The 20504-nt window shown below is 46.3% G+C and overlaps 1 protein-coding gene across 9 annotated transcripts in view; it reads left to right on the top strand.

Annotated features, from left to right (window-relative positions):
- LRRC7 (leucine rich repeat containing 7) overlaps positions 1–20504 on the top strand; it is a 493923-nt gene that overhangs the window by 452636 nt on the left and 20783 nt on the right. The gene's annotated exons all lie outside the window — the stretch shown is intronic.

Genomic DNA, 20504 nt, shown 5'->3' on the forward strand with positions numbered 1-20504 from the left:
TCTGAAAAATCTCTGATGTCCTTACTCTGGAGATTTCTGTAGCCTTAAACAGTGCACTTAATCCCTTATTTTCCTCCACTTCTTCCCAATCTTGCTTCCTACCATTCTTTTTTAAATATTTTTAATTGATTTCAGGGAGGAAGATGAGAAAGAGAGAGAGAAAGAAAGAGAGAGAGAGAAAAAAAAACATCAATGATGAGAGAATATCATTGATTGGCTGCTTCCTGAATGCCCCCCAGTGGGGATCGAGTCTGCAACCTGGGCATATGCCCTGACCAAGAATCAAACCGTGACCTCCTGGTTTATGGGTCAATGCTCAACTACTGAGCCACACTGGCCCGGCCCTACCATTCTTTATGTCCTTCCTTTCCTTTCTGGAGGAAAAAAAAGAGGGGGAGGAAGAGGTTGCACCAAAGGAAGACACTATACACATTAGGATGGAAGAGACTGGAAGGAAATCCTCAGTGGCCATAGATGGGTGCTCCTTTGGTCAGCTGGTTGGAGCAGCTATCCTATATAATAAAAGGCTAATATGCAAATTGTCCCCTTGTCTGGGAGTTTGACTAGGGGTTCAACCAGGAGTTTGACCAGGGGTGGGGCCGGCTGCCCAACCACCCATGGCCCCTCCCCCCAGCTGGCCCCCAAAGCCCCTCCCTCCAGCCAGCCCCACCCCCAATCAGCCCCACAACTCCAATCGGGGGTGGGGCAGGCCTGCCAATTGCCCACAGCCCCTCCCCCCAGCTGGCCCAGCCCGATCGGCCCCAATTGGGGTCGGTCAGCCGGCCCCCCACCCATGCACAAATTCATGTACTGGGCCTCTAGTCTATATATATAAAAGCCTAAGCAACCAAATGACTGAACGACCAGTGGACCGGTTGCTATGACGCACACTGACCACCAGGGGACAGATGCTCAACGCTCAGGATTGGGCTCCCTTCTGTCTGGATCAGGCCTGCGGGATTGGGCCAAAACCAGCTACCTGACATCCCCTGGTCCTGGATTGCGAGAGGGCGTAGGCCAAGTTGAGGAACCCCAATGGTGCACAAATCCGAGCACTGGGCCTCTAGTTTATGTATAAGAATGTGTATGAGGCAGGCCTATATATTTAGGGGAATGTCAGTTACAAAAGTCTTTGCATGAGCATTTTTAATTTGAAATGCTGTTGAGGAAAACCATCAACTTGGCCGAAACCAGTTTGGCTCAGTGGATAGAGCGTCGGCCTGTGGACTGAAGGGTCCTGGGTTTGATTCCGGTCAAGGGCATGTACCTGGGTTGCGAGCACATCCCCAGTAGGAGATGTGCAGGAGGCAGCTGATCGATGTTTCTCTCTCATCGATGTTTCTAACTCTCTATCTCTCTCCCTTCCTCTCTGTAAAAAAAAAAAAAAATCAATAAAATATATTAAAAAAAAAAAAAAGAAAACCATCAACTTGATAGATTTTAAATATTCATGGTTTAGTAGGACCACCTGTTTACTGAATTTTAATAAATTATTAATATACCTTAAAGGGGGTGGATAGGGTCTAGGAGAAGGAGAAAAAAAGGGGAGAATGGGAGATATCTATAATACTATCAACAATAAAAAATATTTTTAAAAATATATATATATCTTAATAAAAAAGTATGAACATTCAAAATTATTAGAAACATGACAGTATTTTTAAAAGCCTCAAATAATTATATCTTTCTCTTCTTAACCCCTCTTTTGATCTTTGGTTTTACATGTCCTCCATGAGTTCTTTCAATGAAAAGTTAGTAACCTTATCATTCTTAAGATAGTTGAAATTCAAAAGACATGTTTTTCTCTTCCTTTCGCACCAGCATAAACATCTTTCAATACAGTATTAGAAGTCACAAGGTAACAAATATTTTTAAATTAAGGATGAACAGATTGCTAAATTGTCAAGATGTCTAAATGCTATTACTTTTCTACTGTTATTTTCAACTGAAGGAAACAATAGATGTGAGGCTTTCAAATAATTGCCTGAAATTCTTCCACTATGAGGAGTCTGAACACTTTATAACTATTACTTTAATTTCTCATTTGTAGCATTTTGATGGCTCTAGTGAGACTGAACTATTTCGATAATTTTATAATTTGCTCTTTTAGTTAAACGTAACACATATAGAGCTTGAATTGTATAATGTGTCCATTGAAATATTTCCCCTCAAAAGCACTTTGCTTTTCCTGATTACTCTCTAAAACACTTCACAATCTGAAAAGTGAATCTCTATTATTGCAAAATTGGTCATTAAAAGTTCCAAATCAACAGAAGACTCTCAAAACTGCTCTTAATTTATTGACTACTTTGATGTCATGCCAAACACATAGTAGATACTTACTTCAAAGTGTTCAGAGGATTGCCCTGGCAGTGTGGTTCAGTTGGTTCAATTCCTGGTCAGGGCAAATACCTGGATTGAGGTTTTGATCCCCGGTCAAGGTGGAGGCAAATAATCAATGTTTCTCTCACACATTGGTGTTTCTCTCTCTCCCTCTCCCTTACTCTCTCTCTCTAAAATCAGTAGGAACATTAAAAAAAAAAAAAAAAAAAGAATATACCAAGCAGTAAGAAAATGAACTTTAAAAATACCTCTGAAAAAAAAAACAACATTGTTTTTTCAGGAGTTGGCTAATTTACAGCTAAGAATGAGAGAAACAAATTAAACAGATGTTTAAATTCAACAGATACTACCTGACTTGGAGGTGGATCCTTTATAAGAAGTCCTAGTCATGCAAAAGCTTAAATTTAATATGAGCCATACTCCCTTCCAATAAACAAGTCATGGATTAGAAATATCCTCAGAAGCAACTATGTTATTTTACTTACTGTTCACGAATGTTGGAATATTTTGTAATGCCACTCAAAATTCTAAGTATCCATGACATCTGAATTTCTTAGAGGCATTAGGACTTTCTCTAATAATGTATCCAAATAGATTTGTTCCATTCTCTACATTATGATTGATGGAAACCACTGTTTCAGCCCAATGCCAAGGATCATTGTGAGATAGCACACAAATGACTACCTGGTATATAGCCAAATAAGGAAAGCATGAAGTTGTCATCCCAAAAGGTGAGGAGTGTGGGACTACAGCAAAAGTGAGCTGTGTTGTTCAATCTGGCAGAAGTCCCAATTTTATTCTGTGGTAGCATTAAGATTCTTGCAGAAAAACCTTTGGGACAGCCCAAAAGTTAACTGAGGCTTTAGGGAGAATCCAGGATTAAGCCTATACAGGCACCGTTTTGAGCCAGACTGAGAGCTTTAGAACAGCACCTGATCTTGCAAAACTAACTTCTCTTAAAGAACCCAAAGTAGTACTAGTCAATTATTGTCTCCTCTAGCTAAATGGATGGAGCACAATTAGTCCTGTGGTTCATATCATTGTCAAAACAATGTTTAGTAGTTGAACAACCCAATTCACTCATGGAATTCATTATTTTGACTCAGAAAGAGAAAACTGGTTAAAACAGGCCGTCCCTAATGCTTGCCTCTGCCCTTCCACTAAAGTGGATGGAAGCCATGGTGAGGTTTATTATTACGGGGAAGCATTGCTGTCGAAATAGCAAGCTACTAAAGAGAGGTGAAAGGTTTTGATCCAACAAATATGATGAAAGCAAACAAAGTAATAAAAATAATAACCTTTTATTAAGTGTCTACTATATTAGGTTCTTCATATACATGAAGTTATCTGATCCTCATAACAACTTGTGTTAGTTGAGTGTTATTATTCTCTCTTTTTCTGCTGCCCAAAGTGGTTAATTAAGTTGTGCAAGATGATTTATTAGTGGTCGGCAGACTGCGGCTAACGAGCCACATGTGGCTGTTTGGCCCCGTGAGTGTGGCTCTTCCACAAAATACCAACTTCTGCGCATGGGCCACAAAGTTTCAATCACACTGTACATGCGCACCCACACGTGGTATTTTGTGGAAAAGCCACACTCAAGGGGCCAAAGAGGCGCATGTGGCTCGCGAGCCGCAGTTTGCCGACCACTGATAAATCATCTTGCACAACTTAACCACTGATTTAGCTGATCAGACAAAATTTGAACCCAAATAGATCTGACTCCAAATACTTTTCTCTTAATAAACACTATGATCCATGCCTCTATCTGCAAATGCCACTTAACAGAAGAACCACATGACAAATGTATACCCTATTGAGTTGAGACTAACGTGATATTCTAATATTAAAAGTACTAGAGGCCCGGTGCACAAAAATTTATGCACTCGAGGGGGGGGTCCCTCAGCCTGGCCTGTGCCCTCTTGCAATCTGGGACCCCTCAGGGGATAACCACCTGCTGGCTTAGGCCCGCTCCCTGGGGGGATTGGGCCTAAGCTGGCAGTCAGACATCCCTCTGGAAGCCTGGATGCCCTCGGGGGATTCTCACTTGCCAGCGGGGAGCAGGCCTAAGCTGCAGTTGGACATCCTTAGCACTGCTGAAGAGGAGGGAGAGGCTCCCACCACCACCGCTGTACTCGCAGCCGTCAGCCTGGCTTGTGACTGAGCAGAGCTCCACTTCTGGGAGTGCACTGACCACCAGGGGGCAGCTCCTGCATTGAGCATCTGCCCCCTGGTGGTCAGTGTGTGTCATAGTGACCAGTCATTCCCAGTCATTCTACTTTTAGGATCAATTTGCATATCACCCTTTTATTATATAGGACTAGAGGCCAGGTGCACAAAAATTTGTGCACTCCAGGGGGAAGGGGGGGTCCCTCAGCCCGGCCTGTGCCCTCTCCCAGTCTGGGACCCCTCCGGAGATAACGACCTGCTGGCTTAGACCTGCTCCCGGGTGTCAGAGGTCAGGCCTAATCCCTAGGTGCAGCCCCTGGTCGGGCTCAGAGCAGGGCTGATTGGGGAGTTGGGGCGCCACCCCCTGTCATGAACAGAACAGGGCGGATTGGGAGGTTGTGATGCCATCCTCAGTCACGCTCAGGGTAGGGCTGATTGGGGGGTTGGGGCACCGCCCCCTGTCACACTCAAGGCAGGGTCGATGGGGAGGTTGCGGCGCCACCCCCGTCACGCACAGAGCAGGGCCAATCAGGGGGTTGAGGCTCCGTACCCTGTCACGCACAGAACAGGGCCAATCAGGGGGTTGGGCACTGCCCCCTGTCATTCACAGATCAGGGCCCATCACGGGGGTTAGGGAGCTCCCCCCTGTCACTCGCAGAGCAGGGCCCATCAGGGGGTTGGGGAGCTCCCCCCTGTCACGCACAGAGCAGGGCCGATCAGGGGGTTGAGGAGCTCCCCCCTGTCACTCACAGAGTAGGGCCAATAGGGGAGTTAGGGCAATGCCCCCTGTCACACACAGAGCAGGGTGGATCAGGGGGTTGGGGCGCCACCCTCTATCACCCACAGAGCAGGGCCGATCAGGGGGTTGGGGCACCGCCACTGTCACACTCAGGGCAGGGCCGATGGGGAGGTTATGGCTCTACCCTGTCACACACAGAGCAGGGCCTGTGGGGGGGAGCGGGGGTTGGGGCACTGCACCCTGTCACACACAGAGCAGGGCGGATAGGGAGGTTGTGGCCCCGCACCCTGTCATACACAGAGCCACAGGGCGATCAGGGGGTTTGGGCGCTGCCCCCTGTCACGCTGATCCGGTGCCAGGAGGCATATTACCCTTTTACTATATAGGATAGAGGCCTGGGGGCTGGCTGGTTTTCCGTGAAGGGTGTCCTGGATCAGGGTGGGGGTCCCCACAGGGGTGCCTGGCCAGCCTGGATGAGGGGATGATGGCTGTTTGCAGCTGGTCACACCCCCTTCATGGTGGGGGTCCCCATTGGGGTGCCTGGCCAGTCTGGGTGAGGGGCTGAGGGCTGCCTTCAGGCTGGCGATTGACTGAAGCTCCCAACCGCTCCTTTTTTTCTTTTTTTTTTTTTTCTGGGCCAGCTTTAGCTCTGGCTCTAGCTCTGAGGCCTCAGCTGCTGAAAGCTGGTATCTGGTTTGTTTGCATTCTATAATAGAAACAATGTATAACTCCAGCTCTGAGATCCTGGCGGCTGAAAGCTGGTTTCTGGGCTTTTGTTTAGTTTCTATATTTGTTACAAAGTTTCAAACTGCCAGCTCAGAGGCCAGCAAGGCAGGCGGGGAACACTGGAGTCCTCCTTCACTGAAGCAAGCAAGCCTCATGTTCCCTTGCAGCTGCCTGGCTGCCGGCCGCCATCTTGGCTGACAGTTAATTTGCATATACTCACTGATTAGCCAATGAAAAGGGTAGCGGTTGTACGCTAATTAGCATGTTTCTCTTTTATTAGTGTAGACTAGAGGCCCGGTGCACAAAAATTTGTGCACTCGGGGGGGTGGGGAGGGCGGTCCCCCAGCCCAACCTGTGCCCTCTTGCAGTCTGGGACCCCTCCGGAGGTAACGACCTGCTGGCTTAGGCCTGCTCCCAGGTGGCAGAGGGCAGGCCCAATCCCTAGGTGCAGCCCCTGGTCAGGCCCAGAGCAGGGCCGATTGGGGAGTTGGGGCGCCGCCCCGTCATGCACAGAGCAGGGCGGATTGGGAGGTTGTGATGCCACCCTCAATCACACTCAGGGTAGGGCCGATTGGGGGGTTGGGGCACCGCCCCATGTCACACTCAAGGCAGGGTCTATGGGGAGGTTGCGGTGCCACCCCCTGTCACGCACAGAGCAGGGCCGATCAGGGGGTTGGGGCGATGCCCCCTGTCACTCACAGAGCAGGGCCAATCAGGGTATTGGGGCGCTGCCCCCTGTCACTCACAGAGCAGTGCCGATCAGGGGGTTGGGGCGCTGCCCCCTGTCAATCACAGATCAGGGCCCATCAGGGGGTTGAGGAGCTCCCCCCCGTCACTCACTGAGTAGGGCCAATAGGGGAGCTGGGGCACCACCCCCTGTCACACACAGAGCAGGGAGGATCAGGGAGTTGGGGCACTGCACTCTGTCACACTCAGGGCAGGGCCAATGGGGAGATTATGGCTCTACCCTGTCACACACAGAGCAAGGCCCGTGGAGGGGGGTTGGGGCACCACCCTCTATCACCCACAGAGCAGGGCGGATCAGGGGGTTGGGGCGCCGCCACTGTCACACTCAGGGCAGCGCCGATGGAGAGGTTATGGCTCTACCCTGTCACACACAGAGCAGGGCCCGTGGGGGGGGCGGGGGGGGCGGGATGGGGCGCCGCACCCTTTCACACACAGAGCAGGGCCGATCAGGGGGTTGGTGCGCCGCACCCTGTCAAACACAGAGCCGCAGGGCGATCAGGGGATTGGGGAGCTCCCCCCTATCAGGCACAGAGCAGGGCTGATCAGGGTGCTGGGGCGCCTTCCCCTGTCACAAACAAAGCAGGGCGGATAAAGAGGTTGTGGCCCCGCCCCCTGTCACACACAGAGCCACAGGGTGATCAGGGGATTGGGGAGCTCCCCCCTATCAGGCACAGAGCAGGGCTGATCAGAGGGTTTGGGCGCTGCCCCCTGTCACGCTGATCCAGGTGCCGGGAGGCATATTACCCTTTTACTATATAGGATAGAGGCCTGGTGCATGGGTAGGGGCCAGCTGGTTTTCCCTGAAGGGTGTCCTGGATCAGGGTGGGGGTCCCCACTGGGGTGCCTGGCCAGTCTGGGTGAGGGGCTGAGGGCTGTTTTCTGGAAGCGGGTGACTGAAGCTCCCAACCGCTCCTTTTTTTCTTTTTTTTTTTTCATTCTGGGCCAGCTTTACCTTTGAGGCCTCACTGCTGAAAACATCGATACAATGTTTCAGTCCGGCTGGCTGAAGCCCAGCTGAATGAAAGCCGGTTTCTGGGGTTTTGTTTAGCTTCTTATTTGCAACATAGTACATAGTTGCTTAGAGTTGCAACTGAGAGGCCGGCAGCGGCAGGCGGGGAACATTGGAGTTCGCAGTCACTGGAGCAAGCAAGCCTCCCTGCTCGCTTCAGTGCATGGCTGCCAGCCGCCATCTTGGCTGACAGTTAATTTGCATAAGGATATGCTGATTAGCCAATGGGAAGGGCAGCGGTCGTACGCTAATTACCATGTTTCTCTTTTATTAGTGTAGACTAGAGGCCCAGTGCACAAAAATTTGTGCACTCGGGGGGGTGGGGAGGGGGGTCCCCCAGCCCGGCCTGTGCCCTCTGGCAGTCTGGGACCCCTCGGGAGGTAACGACCTGCTGGCTTAGGCCTGCTCCCAGGTGGCAGAGGGCAGGCCCAATCCCTAAGTGCAGCCCCTGATCAGGCTCAGAGCAGGGCCGATTGGGGAGTTGGGGCACCGCGCCGTCATGCACAGAGCAGGGCGGATCGGGAGGTTGTGATGCCACCCTCAGTCACGCTCAGGGTAGGGCGGATTGGGGGGTTGGGGCACCGCCCCATGTCACACTCAAGGCAGGGTCTATGGGGAGGTTGCGGTGCCACCCCCGTCACACACAGAGCAGGGCGGATCAGGCAGTTTGGGCTCTGCACCCTGTCACGCTCAGGGCAGGGCCAATGGGGAGGTTGTGGCTCTACCCTGTCACACACAGAGCAAGGCCCGTGGAGGGGGGTTGGGGCACCACCCTCTATCACCCACAGAGCAGGGCCGATCAGGGGGTTGGGGCGCCGCTGCTGTCACACTCAGGGCAGGGCCGATGGAGAGGTTATGGCTCTACCCTGTCACACACAGAGAAGGGCCTGTGGGGGGCGGGGGTTGGGGCACCCCATCCTGTCACACACAGAGCAGGGCCGATCAGGGGGTTGGTGCGCCGCACCCTGTCAAACACAGAGCCGCAGGGCGATCAGGGGATTGGGGAGCTCCCCCCTATCAAGCACAGAGCAGGGCTGATCAGGGTGGTGGGGCGCCTTCCCCTGTCACGAACAGAGCAGGGCAGATAGGGAGGTTGTGGCCCCGCCCCCTGTCACACACAGAACCGCAGGGTGATCAGGGGCTTTGGGCACTGCCCCCGTCACGCTGATCCCGGTGCCGGGAGACATATTACCCTTTTACTATATAGGATAGAGGCCTGGGGGCCGGCTCGTTTGCCCTGAAGGGTGTCCTGGATCAAGGTGGGAGTCCCCACTGGGATGCCTGGCCAGTCTGGGTGAGGGGCTGAGGGCTGTTTTCCGGAAGTGGGTGACTGAAGCTCCCAACCGCTCCTTGTTTTCTTTTTTTTTTTTTTTATTCTGGGCCAGCTTTACCTCTGAGGCCTTGGCTGCTGCAAACATCGATACAATGTTGCGGTCTGGCTGGCTTTCAGTCCGACTGGTTTCTGGGGTTTTGTTTAGCTTCTTATTTGCAACATAGTATATAGTTGCTTAGGCAAGTTAGGCGGGGAAAATTGGAGTCCGCAGTCACTGAAGCAAGCAAGCCTCCCTGCTCGCTTCAGTGCATGGCTGCCGGCCGCCATCTTGGCTGACAGTTAATTTGCATAATGATATGCTGATTAGCCAATGGGAAGGGTAGCGGTAGTACGCCAATTACCATGTTTCTCTTTTATTAGTGTAGATAGAGGCCTGGTGCATGGGTGGGGGCCGGCTGGTTTGCCCTGAAGGGTGTCCCTGAAGGGTGGGGGTCCCGCTGGGGTGCCTGGCCAGCCTGCGTGAGGGACTGAGGGCTGTTTTCAGACTGGCCACACCCCCTTCAGGGTGAGGGTCCCCGCTGGATTGCCTGGCCAGCCTGGGTGAAGGGCTTAGGGCCGTTTTCAGGCTGGTCACACCCCCTTCAGAGAAGGGGGTCCTGCTGGGGTGCCTGGCCAGCCTGGGTGAGGGGCTGATGGCTGTTTTCAGGTTGGCCACAGCCCCTTCAGGTTAGGGGTCCCCCCTGGGGTGCCTGGCCAGCCTGGGGGAGGGGCTGATGGCTGTTTGCAGCCTGGCCACAGCCCCTTCAGTTTGGGGGTCCCCACTGGGGTACCTGCCCAGCCTGGGTGAGAGGCTGAGGGCCATTTTCAGGCTGGCCACAGCCCCTTCAGGGTGGGGGGTCCTGCTGGGGTGCCTGGCCAGTCTGGGTGAGGGGCTGATGGCTGTTTGTAGGCTGGCCAAGGCCCCCAGTGGGGACCCTCACCCCATGAGGGTATGGCCAGCCTGGGTGAGGGTCTGATGGCTGTTTGCAGTCTGGCCACGGCCCCCAGCCTCCCAAGCCCCCAGTGGAGGCTGGCTGGAAACATGTATCTGGGGTTTATTTATCTTCTATCATTGAAACGTTGTTGCCTTCAGCGGAGGCCAGAGCCGGCCAGGGCAGGCGGGAAGCTTAGCTTCCTCCATCGCCGGGGCAACCAAGTCTCCTGCTTGCTCCAGCTCCGTGGCTGCCGGCCGCCATCTTGGTTGGGTTAATTTGCATATAGTCACTCTGATTGGCTGGTGGGTGTGGGTTAGGGCGTAGCGAAGGTATGGTCAATTAGCATCTTTGTATTTTCTTCGTGTAGGTAATTATGTTAAGAAGAGAAGAAAGATTACAAGTACAAAATCAAAGCATTGATTTGATACCTTTACTTGGAGATAGCAATGCCCAGAGCCATCCTTGGCAGTGGCAAATTCGAAAATGCACAAGAATAATTTTCCAGGTTTGTTCCAACTCATGACATTAGGTGAATCATAAACAAAAGGTTGCAAAAGATATGCTTATGAAAATAGATATACCATATGTCTATTTCCTGTCATGTATTCTCCATGGGTTTAAAAATCAAGATTAGCAAACACATTTATCTAGAACTCTGCACAGCCTATGATTTATATTTACTACATAAATATTAAACTCCATAAAACACATTTCCTTCATTTTGTACCACTATTAGATAAATATGATTTAATTTATATATATGTGTATATAGACATATATAAATTCATTTTATGATATGTTATACATCTGTCCCATCCTTAATTCTACTTCAAGTGATTACATAATACAAACTAATTTGGAGATTCTATGCTTTATATGAAAGTAACATTCAGGATCAAGGGATAAATATAATACTCTTTATATATAGCATTTTGGACTAAACATAGGAAGGGACTGAAATAGATGTTTTTGATATGTAAAACTGAATATTTAATAAATATCAAGCATAAATTATTTTACAACACAATTGATTATTTCAGCTGCATTTTAATTGCATTGCAACTTGAGGTTCACAATGCCACTTAGTTGTTTGAGGACAGTAAAAATGAGATTTTTAAAAAATAAAAAATAAATTTTTTGCCTATTCTGTCTTTGTCTTGTATGTTGAGAAAAAACATCCTGAGTCTTCTATTCTGAAACATTGAGAGAAATGTAGTCTTCATAGTCTCCTCTTAATAGGATTCCTAAAGGAATCACCACTTAAAAGAAGCTTTTTAAAAAGTCATGGCAGTGTGCTTTAGCCCAGTGGTCACCAACCAATGGTCTGTGGACCACTGGTGGTCCATGAAGTCTGAAAGTTTGGCGACGCTGGTTTAAGGAAACCTTTGGAGCAGCAGTCGCCAACCAGTGGTCCACGGACCACTGATGGTCCGTGAGGTCCAAAAGGTTGGCAACTGCTGCTTTAGCCAATTGGAAATGTTAGTGTCTAGACATTATAATATAAGGAAGACATGGATTTCAGCTTATGAAAGAATATAATAAAATACAACAACACAGTCATGGTTCTTTAGGATAATATCGCTGGGGCATTCATATGAAAAAATAAGGTGATTAAAAAATACCATTTTAAATACCATTTACTGGAATATTTTCATTCAGCAATCTATATATATAAAAGCCTGTGACCAGCCAACCAGCCTACCAGCTGGTAGCTATGACACATACTGACCACCAGGGGGAAGATGCTCAAGGCAGGAGCAGAAACCACAGGCATGGAAACATGGAACAGACTGATGAATCTCACAGGAAAGTGGGGAGGAAGGAGGGCGGGAAGAGATTAACCAAAGATATTATATGCGTACTAGAGGCCCGGTGCACAGTTTCATGCACTGGTGGGGTCCCTCAGCCTGCCCTGCCCAATGAGAAAAAGTTAATTCCTGAGAGTCAAATAAATCTTTTGGAAGTGTGTAAAATCTTTCATATTCCATTTAAAAAGTTGCCTCCACATGTTTGTATTTTTTAAATATATATTTATTGATCTCAGAGAAGAAGGGAGAGAGAGATAGAAACATCAATGATGTGCCCTGGCTGGTTTGGCTCACTAGATAGAGCGTCGGCCTGGGGACTAAAGGGTCCCAGGTTCGATTCCAATCAAGGGCATGTACCTTGGTTGCGGGCACATCCCCAGTAGGGGGTGTGCAGGAGGCAGCTGATCGATGCTTCTCTCTCATCGATGTTTCTAACTCTCTATCCTTCCCCCTTCCTCTCTGTAAAAAATCAATAAAATATTAAAAAAAAAAAAAAGAAACATCAATGATGAGAGAGAATAATTGACCGGCTGCCTCCTGCATGCCCCCTACCGATCATCAAGCTTGCAACCCGAGCAAGTGCCCTGACAGGAAATCAAACTGTGACCTCCTGTTTCATAGGTCAGGCACTACCACATGTTTTAAGTAGCATGTCAGGGACCTCATGGTATTTCTAGTTTCTTGCTTGAAAAGGTTATAACCAACTAGGATTCTTTGGAAACCCCACATTAATAGAACTAAAACAAAACAAAAAGATAAATAAGAAGTAATAGCTGCCCTAGCTGGTTTGGCATGGTGGACAGAGCATTGACCTGCAGACTGAAGGGTCCTGGATTTGATTCCAGTCAAGGGCACATGCCCAGGTGCGGGCTCTGCTTTAGGGGACAATAACATCATTGATGTTTCTCTCTCTCTTTCCTTCTCCCTTCCTATCTGAAGTCAATAAAAATATATTTATTTTTTTAAAAAAAGAAGTAATAGCTGTTAGATGTCTGCCTGTGGCAATAATTTTTAACTTTTTTAATTTATCCAGATAACATTTAGGATATGCCTCAATAATATATAGTATGTAATAAAAATACCATTCACTTTTTTTCCCATTCTGCCCCCAAAGTTGTTCTATGTTAGGGGAGGCGGGAAATGCATTTTATCTCCTGATTCTTACTTCCAAAAATCACTGGTAGGCAAAATATAGAATCTACATATTTCTACTAGGCAAGATGATGCTGCAGAGCTTTAATTTTGTAGTTTTCATTTGTCTAAAGTTAGTTTCCCTAAATGGGAATATTTTGTGCAAGTGGTTAACTGAAATGGCTGTCCAGTGAAATCTCTAAGGGACTGAGGAAAGTAAGATAGGGCAGAGGAAGAAACTAAGCCAAGATGTAGGTTGAGTGGAAGCTTGATCATACAGAGTGCTCTTGAGCATGCTGGTACTACAGCATCTTCTCACCTTTTGTACCATGGTATCAGTCAGCCATTGGCTGCGAACCACTCCCAGCCAGGAGGGTACAACCTGGCAAGTATTTCCCATCAAGGAGACTCCAGGCTGAGGGTAATTTTCCAGAGAAGTGTCAGATGTGTGCTGTGGGCAGCACCTGCAGGATGAGAGCACCAGTCTGATAAAGGGAATCTGGCAGGTCACCAAAAGTGTCCATAACAGTATTATCAAAACAATAGATTTTTTTTCCATCTTTCAGACTAAATTACTTTAGTACCAGGGATTCTGATTTGCTTCTGTCTATGAGAAGTACTGCCCTTGAGCCTGAGAGCTTTCACCAATGGCATGAAACCAAGAGGGATCGCCAAAGCAAAAGATGCTTCAGTGAGACTATGTCAGAATTGCTTTTGTAGCGAGATCCACTTAAGTATGCTTTTAGCCCTAGCTGGTTTGGCTCAGTGAATAGAGTGTCAGCCCTCGGACTGAAGGGTTCTGGGTTCGATTCCGGTCAAGGGCATGTACTTCAGTTGCAGGCTCAATCCCCAGCCCTGGTCAAGGCTTGTACAGGAGGCAACCAATCCATGTTTCTCTCTCACATGGATGTTTCTCTCTCTGTGTCTCTCCCCCACCCTTCCACTCTCCTAAAAATCAATAGAAAAATATCCTTGAGTGAGGATTTAATTAATAAATAAATAAATTTGCTTTTAAATCCTTGTAATTTTTCTGATTAGATTTTTTTCTTTTTAAAAAAAGACTGCTATATTCTACAGAGTCCAAGTCTCTCTAAGAGATAGTAATCACTAACTGAACCAAATCCTTTGTTCTTTTTTAACTAAAGGAAATTATTTTAAAAACTAGAGGCCCAGTGCATGAACTTTGTGCACTCGGGGGGTGGGGGGGTGGGGGGGGTGGGGGGGAGGCGTCCCTCAGTCCAGCCTGTGTCCTCTCGCAGTCTGAGAGCCCTCAGGGGATGTCCAACTGCTGGCTTAGGCCCATTCCCCACAGGGAGTGGGCCTAAGCCGGCAGTCAGACATCCTTAGCGCTGCCACGGAGGCAGGAGAGGTTCCTGCCACCTCTGCTGCGCTTGCCAGCCATGAGCCTGGCTTCTGGCTGAGCAGCGCACCCCCTGTGGGGGAGCACTGACCACCGGGGGCAGTTCCTGCATTGAGCGTCTACCCCATGGTCAGTGCACATCATAGTGACCGGTCGTTCGCTGTTGGGCCAAAACCAGCTCTCTGACATCCCTCAAGGGGTCCCAGATTGCAAGAGTGTGCAGGCCAGGCTGAAGGACACCACCTGTGCATGATCAAGGCCAGGGAGGGACGTGGGAGGTTGGCCAGCTGGGGAGGGACCACAGGAGGGCTACAGGGCGTTTCTGGCCCATCTTGCTCAGTCCTGATTGGCCAGACCCCAGCAGCAAGCTAACCTACCAGTCACAGCGTCTGCCCCCAGTGGTCAGTGCACATCATAGCGAGCAGTTGAGCAGCCTTAGCATACATATCAATAGCATATTACGCTTTGATTGGTTGAATGGCCAAATGGACTACCGGACACTTAGCATATTAGACATTTATCAGAAGGAACAGGGGAGTTTGGAGGGAACACCTTTAGATGAAAAAAAAAAGCAACATAAAAATATATATGGGGAATCTAAGACAAGTAAAAAAGAAACCCAAGTAGCTGCAAAACACTTTTCTTGGGTCATTTTTCTCTTTTGGGTGTGTAAAGAAATCATGAGAACTCTTAAGTTCTGTAAATTCAAACTTAAACCCTCCCTAGTATCATTTGGATAAGTTGAGGAAGAGGCACAATCAGATGAGAATAGATTTCCAGGAAAAACTTGGACATCAAGTTTACCTGAAGGTCCTAGAACTATGCTGGGAAGCTACACTAGTAGATTAGAATTTAGAATGAGTTATTGTAAAAAGGAGAGAGAGAGAGAGAGAGAGAGAGAGAGAGAGAGAGAGAGAATATGTATATATATACACACATATGAATATAAAGATAAAGTTTATGTCTAGTGGTGTATAGGGTCGGTAGCCAGATTGTATATATGTAAAGATAAATCCAGAGTTAGAATAAATAGTAAGTAAATAATAACTGTTTAGGATTATTGTATGAGGTACAATGTGTTAGCATTAAATAAAACCATATTAAATCTAAAATAATCTTAATTTGACTGAATATAGTTTACAACAAAACGAACAACTACTAGACAAAATAGAGAGAGACTCATAAATAGAGAGCAGACAGCTTGGGAGGGGGGAGGCTGGCAGGGTGGAGAGATTGAGCAAAAAAGATAAAGGGAGAACTCATGGACATGGTCAACAGTGGGTGATTTCGGGGTGATTTCGGGGATGGAGGAGTAGGGGTGGCGGTGGTAGAGGGCATAGAGGGGATAAAAGGTGATGGAAAAATTAAGTTAAATTTAAAAATTAAAAAAACGATTTTTCACTTTAAAACCTTATTTTAGCACAAGTGACAAAAAAAGTTTTGACTGAATTTTTCAATTCATTATTTTCAAATGGTGCAGATAGTGTCAAAAAATTATACAATTGAAAGAGCTTTGAGGAAGCCTAAAGGGTGATAATCAAAAAGCTGATTACTGATACTATTTTAGGAATAGCTGGGGAGGAGGAGCCACCTACAGTTACCCGCTCCTGTTTTTAATAGTTTCTACTATTTCAGGTTGTATGTGAAGCTGAGGAGGAAAGCTCTTAGGGGCTCTGACAGAATCAGAAAACTCTATAAAACTCAGCAATCTAAATATCCACCACCTGTTGAAGTCTCATATTAAACACAGGCTTTAAAGAATTTTTCTTTTATTTTTTCCAAAGACAAGAAATCTGGAAATACAGTTTGTGAAGGAGTGTGATCATTTACTTTTAAAAGAAAATATAAAAATCAAATGAAAGAGACTTTTTTAAAAACTCAAGAATTTCACCAAGAAATAAACAGAAAGCAATAGACAGACATCCCAGAGATGGTTAATTGTTAGATCATAATTGGATTACTGGAGCTACTAATAAAAAAATTATAAAGTAACCAAAGTCAGACACAATTTTAACTTTTACCTTCAAATCCCCCTAAAGATAACCACCCATGATGGTCAGCCTCAAACTACAAATTATATATATATATATATATATATATATATATATATATATATATATATATTCGTTAGTCAAATTCTCATTTTAACAGGAATCTCAGATAAAAGGCAATAAATTGCTTACTTTTCTAATGCTTTTAACAAATCAAAAGAATAGTATCTTTAAAAAATACTCTTTTCCCTAATAAATAAACCTTTATAATGACCTAAAACTATGGTACAAGTCTAGAGAGCAAACAACGTGTATTTCTTCTGTTAGGATCATCTGCAGTATGTTGCCACTAAGATATTTGTAATCGCATCGTAATTTTTATGGGTTTTATGCGTCTTCGTAGTGCTCCAATGCATTATTAGTAAATATCTTACCAATGCAACCAAGTATTTCTATTTTGCTATTACCATTATTTAAAAATGTGTGAGACTTTGGGATTCCTTTAAACATCTATGCATAAGATTTTTGTGAAATGTTTAGAGGACTTTGGTCAGCCTGAGAATTTTTATTTGTATCTCTATCTTTTGGGGCTCAAGTTTGCTCAGTTTCTAAAGCAATTCTCCTTTACGTTTGTTATGAAGCTTACATTTCATTGTTTTGTTGACTGCCAATGCCCCTATCTCTTCCTCCCCATTTTCCTTCCTCCTTCTCTCCCTCCTTCCCCCTCCCCCATCATCTAGTTTCTAATGGCCCTAGGACACATCTCTTCTGCATATAAATTCCTCAGTTTTTCCCATGGCAAATTGTTCAAAGCCTAAGATTTGACACTCAGCTATTAATCTTAAATTATTTTGTCATCACACTTTTGATCCATAGAACAGAAAACTATTAATAATACCTTTATCCTTGATGTGTAGAGTCTTTTAATAATCACAAGGACTAAGTAAATAGCCTATTGTGTATATGTGGTGCTACTTGTATAAACCACAACATATTTTCATATTAACTTTACTTGATTCATGACTGTGTTTGTTATTTTCGTGAGTCAGTTTTTATTCAAAAAACACTTTGAACTTTCATAATTATGTGAAAGCATGAAAATACTATATTCTATAATATTTAACCTGTGTTTTGACCTATAATTGTAATAGTATGCAATTTTTTGCCCTAGTCAGTTTGCTCAGTGGTGACAGCATCAGCCACAGACTGAAGGGTCTTAGATTCGATTCTGGACAAGGGCACTTACCTCGGTTGCTGGCTCTATCCCAGCCCTGGTCGGGTGCATCCACAAGGCAACCAATCGATGTGTCTCTCTCACATCGATGTTTCTCTCTCTGTCTCTCCCCCTCCTTTCCACTCTCTCTAAAAATCAATGAAAAAAAATATCCTCGGGTGAGGATTAACCAAAAAAAAAGTATACCATTTTTACTTGAGATATGACCTTCCTCGAAACCAATTTCTTAGCATCAGCTAAAGCCAAGATTTTTCAGAATTTTAAAGAAAAGCATATTTCATAAACTGCAGTTGCAGTTCCCTTAAGACAAGTTCTATTTTGGTATCTCCATTTACAATCGCCGAGACTGTCACAGTCATTCACCTTCATCATTAAAAAGCCATATAAAGTTTCTCCTCTTAAGTTCGAATGTTACATGTTGGCCTTGTAGACTAACTTTCTGAGCACTTGTAAGTTTATGCCCAGCGGCGTATAGGCTAGGTAACCAGAAAGACAAGGTCAGACCTTAACACCGTGAAAAACCTCTCATATGCACCCTTTTCCAAAATTACTTGTGAAAAGTAAAACTTTGTAAAACTTCATTACCGGTACCTTTGGAAAAACCATTTGTGACTTGCATGAAGACTAGCTTTAAAATGGGAAGAAGTATAACATGGCATTAGGTCATGCCTAGTGGTAGCCTTCAGCCAGCCCTCTCTAGATTAACTTTGGTTCCATGGGACTCTGTCTGGCTCAAGCACACCCAGATGTTGGTGTCTGAGGAGAGAGCACAGACTTCCAGACTTAGGAAGAACTGCAGCACGGGTCCTCTGTTGCTCTGCTGTGAGATGCCCTCTAGAGGTGGTGCTGAGGAAAACCAAGAGTTATCAAGCCACTGAGGAACCTGAGCGCTGGTCCTGAGGTACAAGACACTAGAACAGTGGTTCTCAACCTTCTGGCCCTTTAAATACAGTTCCTCATGTTGTGACCCAACCAACCTCTCCCTCATCCTCTCCCCCTCATCCTCTCTCTCTCTCTCTTCCTCATCCTCTCCCCTCTCTCCCTCTCTCTCTCTCCTTCTCTCTCTTTCTCTCTGGAATTGATGCCCTTGACTGGAATCGAACCTGAGACCTTCAGTCCGCAGGCCAACGCTCTATCCACTGAGCCAGACCAATCACAGCTTTTCTCCTCTCTTCTTTTTCCCTGGAAGAAGGAAAGGAGAAAGGCAGAGGGTTTGGAATCCGTACCAAAAGGAGGGAAAAAGAACTCTACTTGGACACAGAGCAGTCCAAGTACGACCCCAGAGGCTTGAAATAGTGTACAAGTTGGGGAATTATGATGTGTTCCAAACATAAAGTGAAAGAAAGGATGGAAGGAGATGAGGTTGGAAAAAGGGGTCCCAGGCTGTCCTCACATGGAAATCATTACAAAGCCTCTCTTTCCCACACTCTCTCTTCACTCTCTTTCTCCCTTTCACCAAGATCACCTATTTGCTTTAAAATAACCCCTCAATTGAAAGTTGTAAACAATTCAGGCCTTAGGATTTTCACCTTTATCCTGAGAACAATAGGAAACCATTTGGCAGACTTAATTAAATGAGTGGTCAGAGCAGGTTTTCTTTTTAAGTTTATTCTCATTGCTGCATTGAGAATGGTCTGAGAAGGAATGGACAAGAAAGATTTGGACAGAGCAGTCAGGTGGTGATAGGTAAGAGAGATCATGGTGAACTGAAGTGGTGGTAGCAATAAGATAGAAGGAGTATTGGACAGGTGTGGAAAGTATTTCTAAGGTAGAATTGATAGGTCTTGCTGATGGGTTGAATGATCTTTTACCCTGTCTGCATCTACTCCCTTGGGCATTTAACTTTGAAGTGTCCTCTGCCTCTGTCTCTGGACTTGACCATGTGCCTGGCTTTGGGTAATAGAGTGAAGCAGAAGTGCAAGTATGGTGCTTCTAAGTCTACCACTCGAGAGGCCTTGCTCTTTCTTGTGTTTCTGTCATCTCCATGAGGACATTCCTGAGGTAGCCTACTGGCATGGAACAGATACGTGGCAGAGACTGGAAGTGCCCAGTCAGCCCGGTTGAAACTTGTCTAGAATCTAGACAAGTGGTCGGCAAACTCATTAGTCAACAGAGCCAAATATCAACAGTACAACGATTGAAATTTCTTTTGAGAGCCAAATTTTTTAAACTTAAACTTTTAGGTAGGTACATTATTATTAACTTAATTGGGGTACTCCTAAAGCTTAGGAAGAGCCACACTCAAGGGGCCAAAGAGCCGCAGTTTGCCGACCACGGCCCTAAGCCATTAATTATATTCTAGAAGCCATTACTCAAAAGAGCTGATGCTCCTGCCCTGGCTGGTGTGGCTCAGTTTGTTGAGCATCGTCCCAGGCACCAAAAGGTCCCCGGTAGATTCCCAGTCAGGGCACATGCCCTGTTGCAGGCTGGATCCTCCTATGGGGGATCATGCAGGAGGCAGGTGATCGATGTTGATGTTTATCTTTCATCAATGTTTCTCTCTCTCTCTCCCTCTCCCTTCTTCTCTCTCTAAAAATCAATAAAAACATACATTAAAAAAAATGTGGTGGGTTCAATTCCAGGTCAGAGCACATGCTCTGGTTGCAGGCTCAATTGCCATTAGGGGGTAGCAGGGGGCAGCTGATCGATGATTCTCATTGATGTTTTAATCTCTCTCTCCCTCTTCCTTCCTCTCTGAAATCAATAAAAATATATTAAAAAGAAGAAAGAAAAAAAAGAGCTGATGCTCCTGACTTGGAGCTACTGAAGGAGGTAGCCCTGAAAATTACCAGGAACCTGCAGAAAGCCCTCCAGTTGGGACCCATGTCCACTACTAAGCATGAACAATAGTTGGAGTCATTACCTCTGAGAGTCACCACTAGAAAACCACAGATGAGCTAGGAGAGGAGGAACTTATCACCCTCTTCACACCCCCTTTCCTAAATCAGAGATGCAAATCCTCTTACCTGTGGCTAGTGCAAGGGGACAATAACAGACATT

The sequence above is a fragment of the Myotis yumanensis genome, unplaced genomic scaffold (genome assembly GCF_028538775.1).
Source record: "Myotis yumanensis isolate MYYU_CA2020_CCGP unplaced genomic scaffold, mMyoYum1.0.hap1 SCAF_2, whole genome shotgun sequence".
Taxonomy (NCBI): Eukaryota; Metazoa; Chordata; class Mammalia; order Chiroptera; family Vespertilionidae; genus Myotis; species Myotis yumanensis.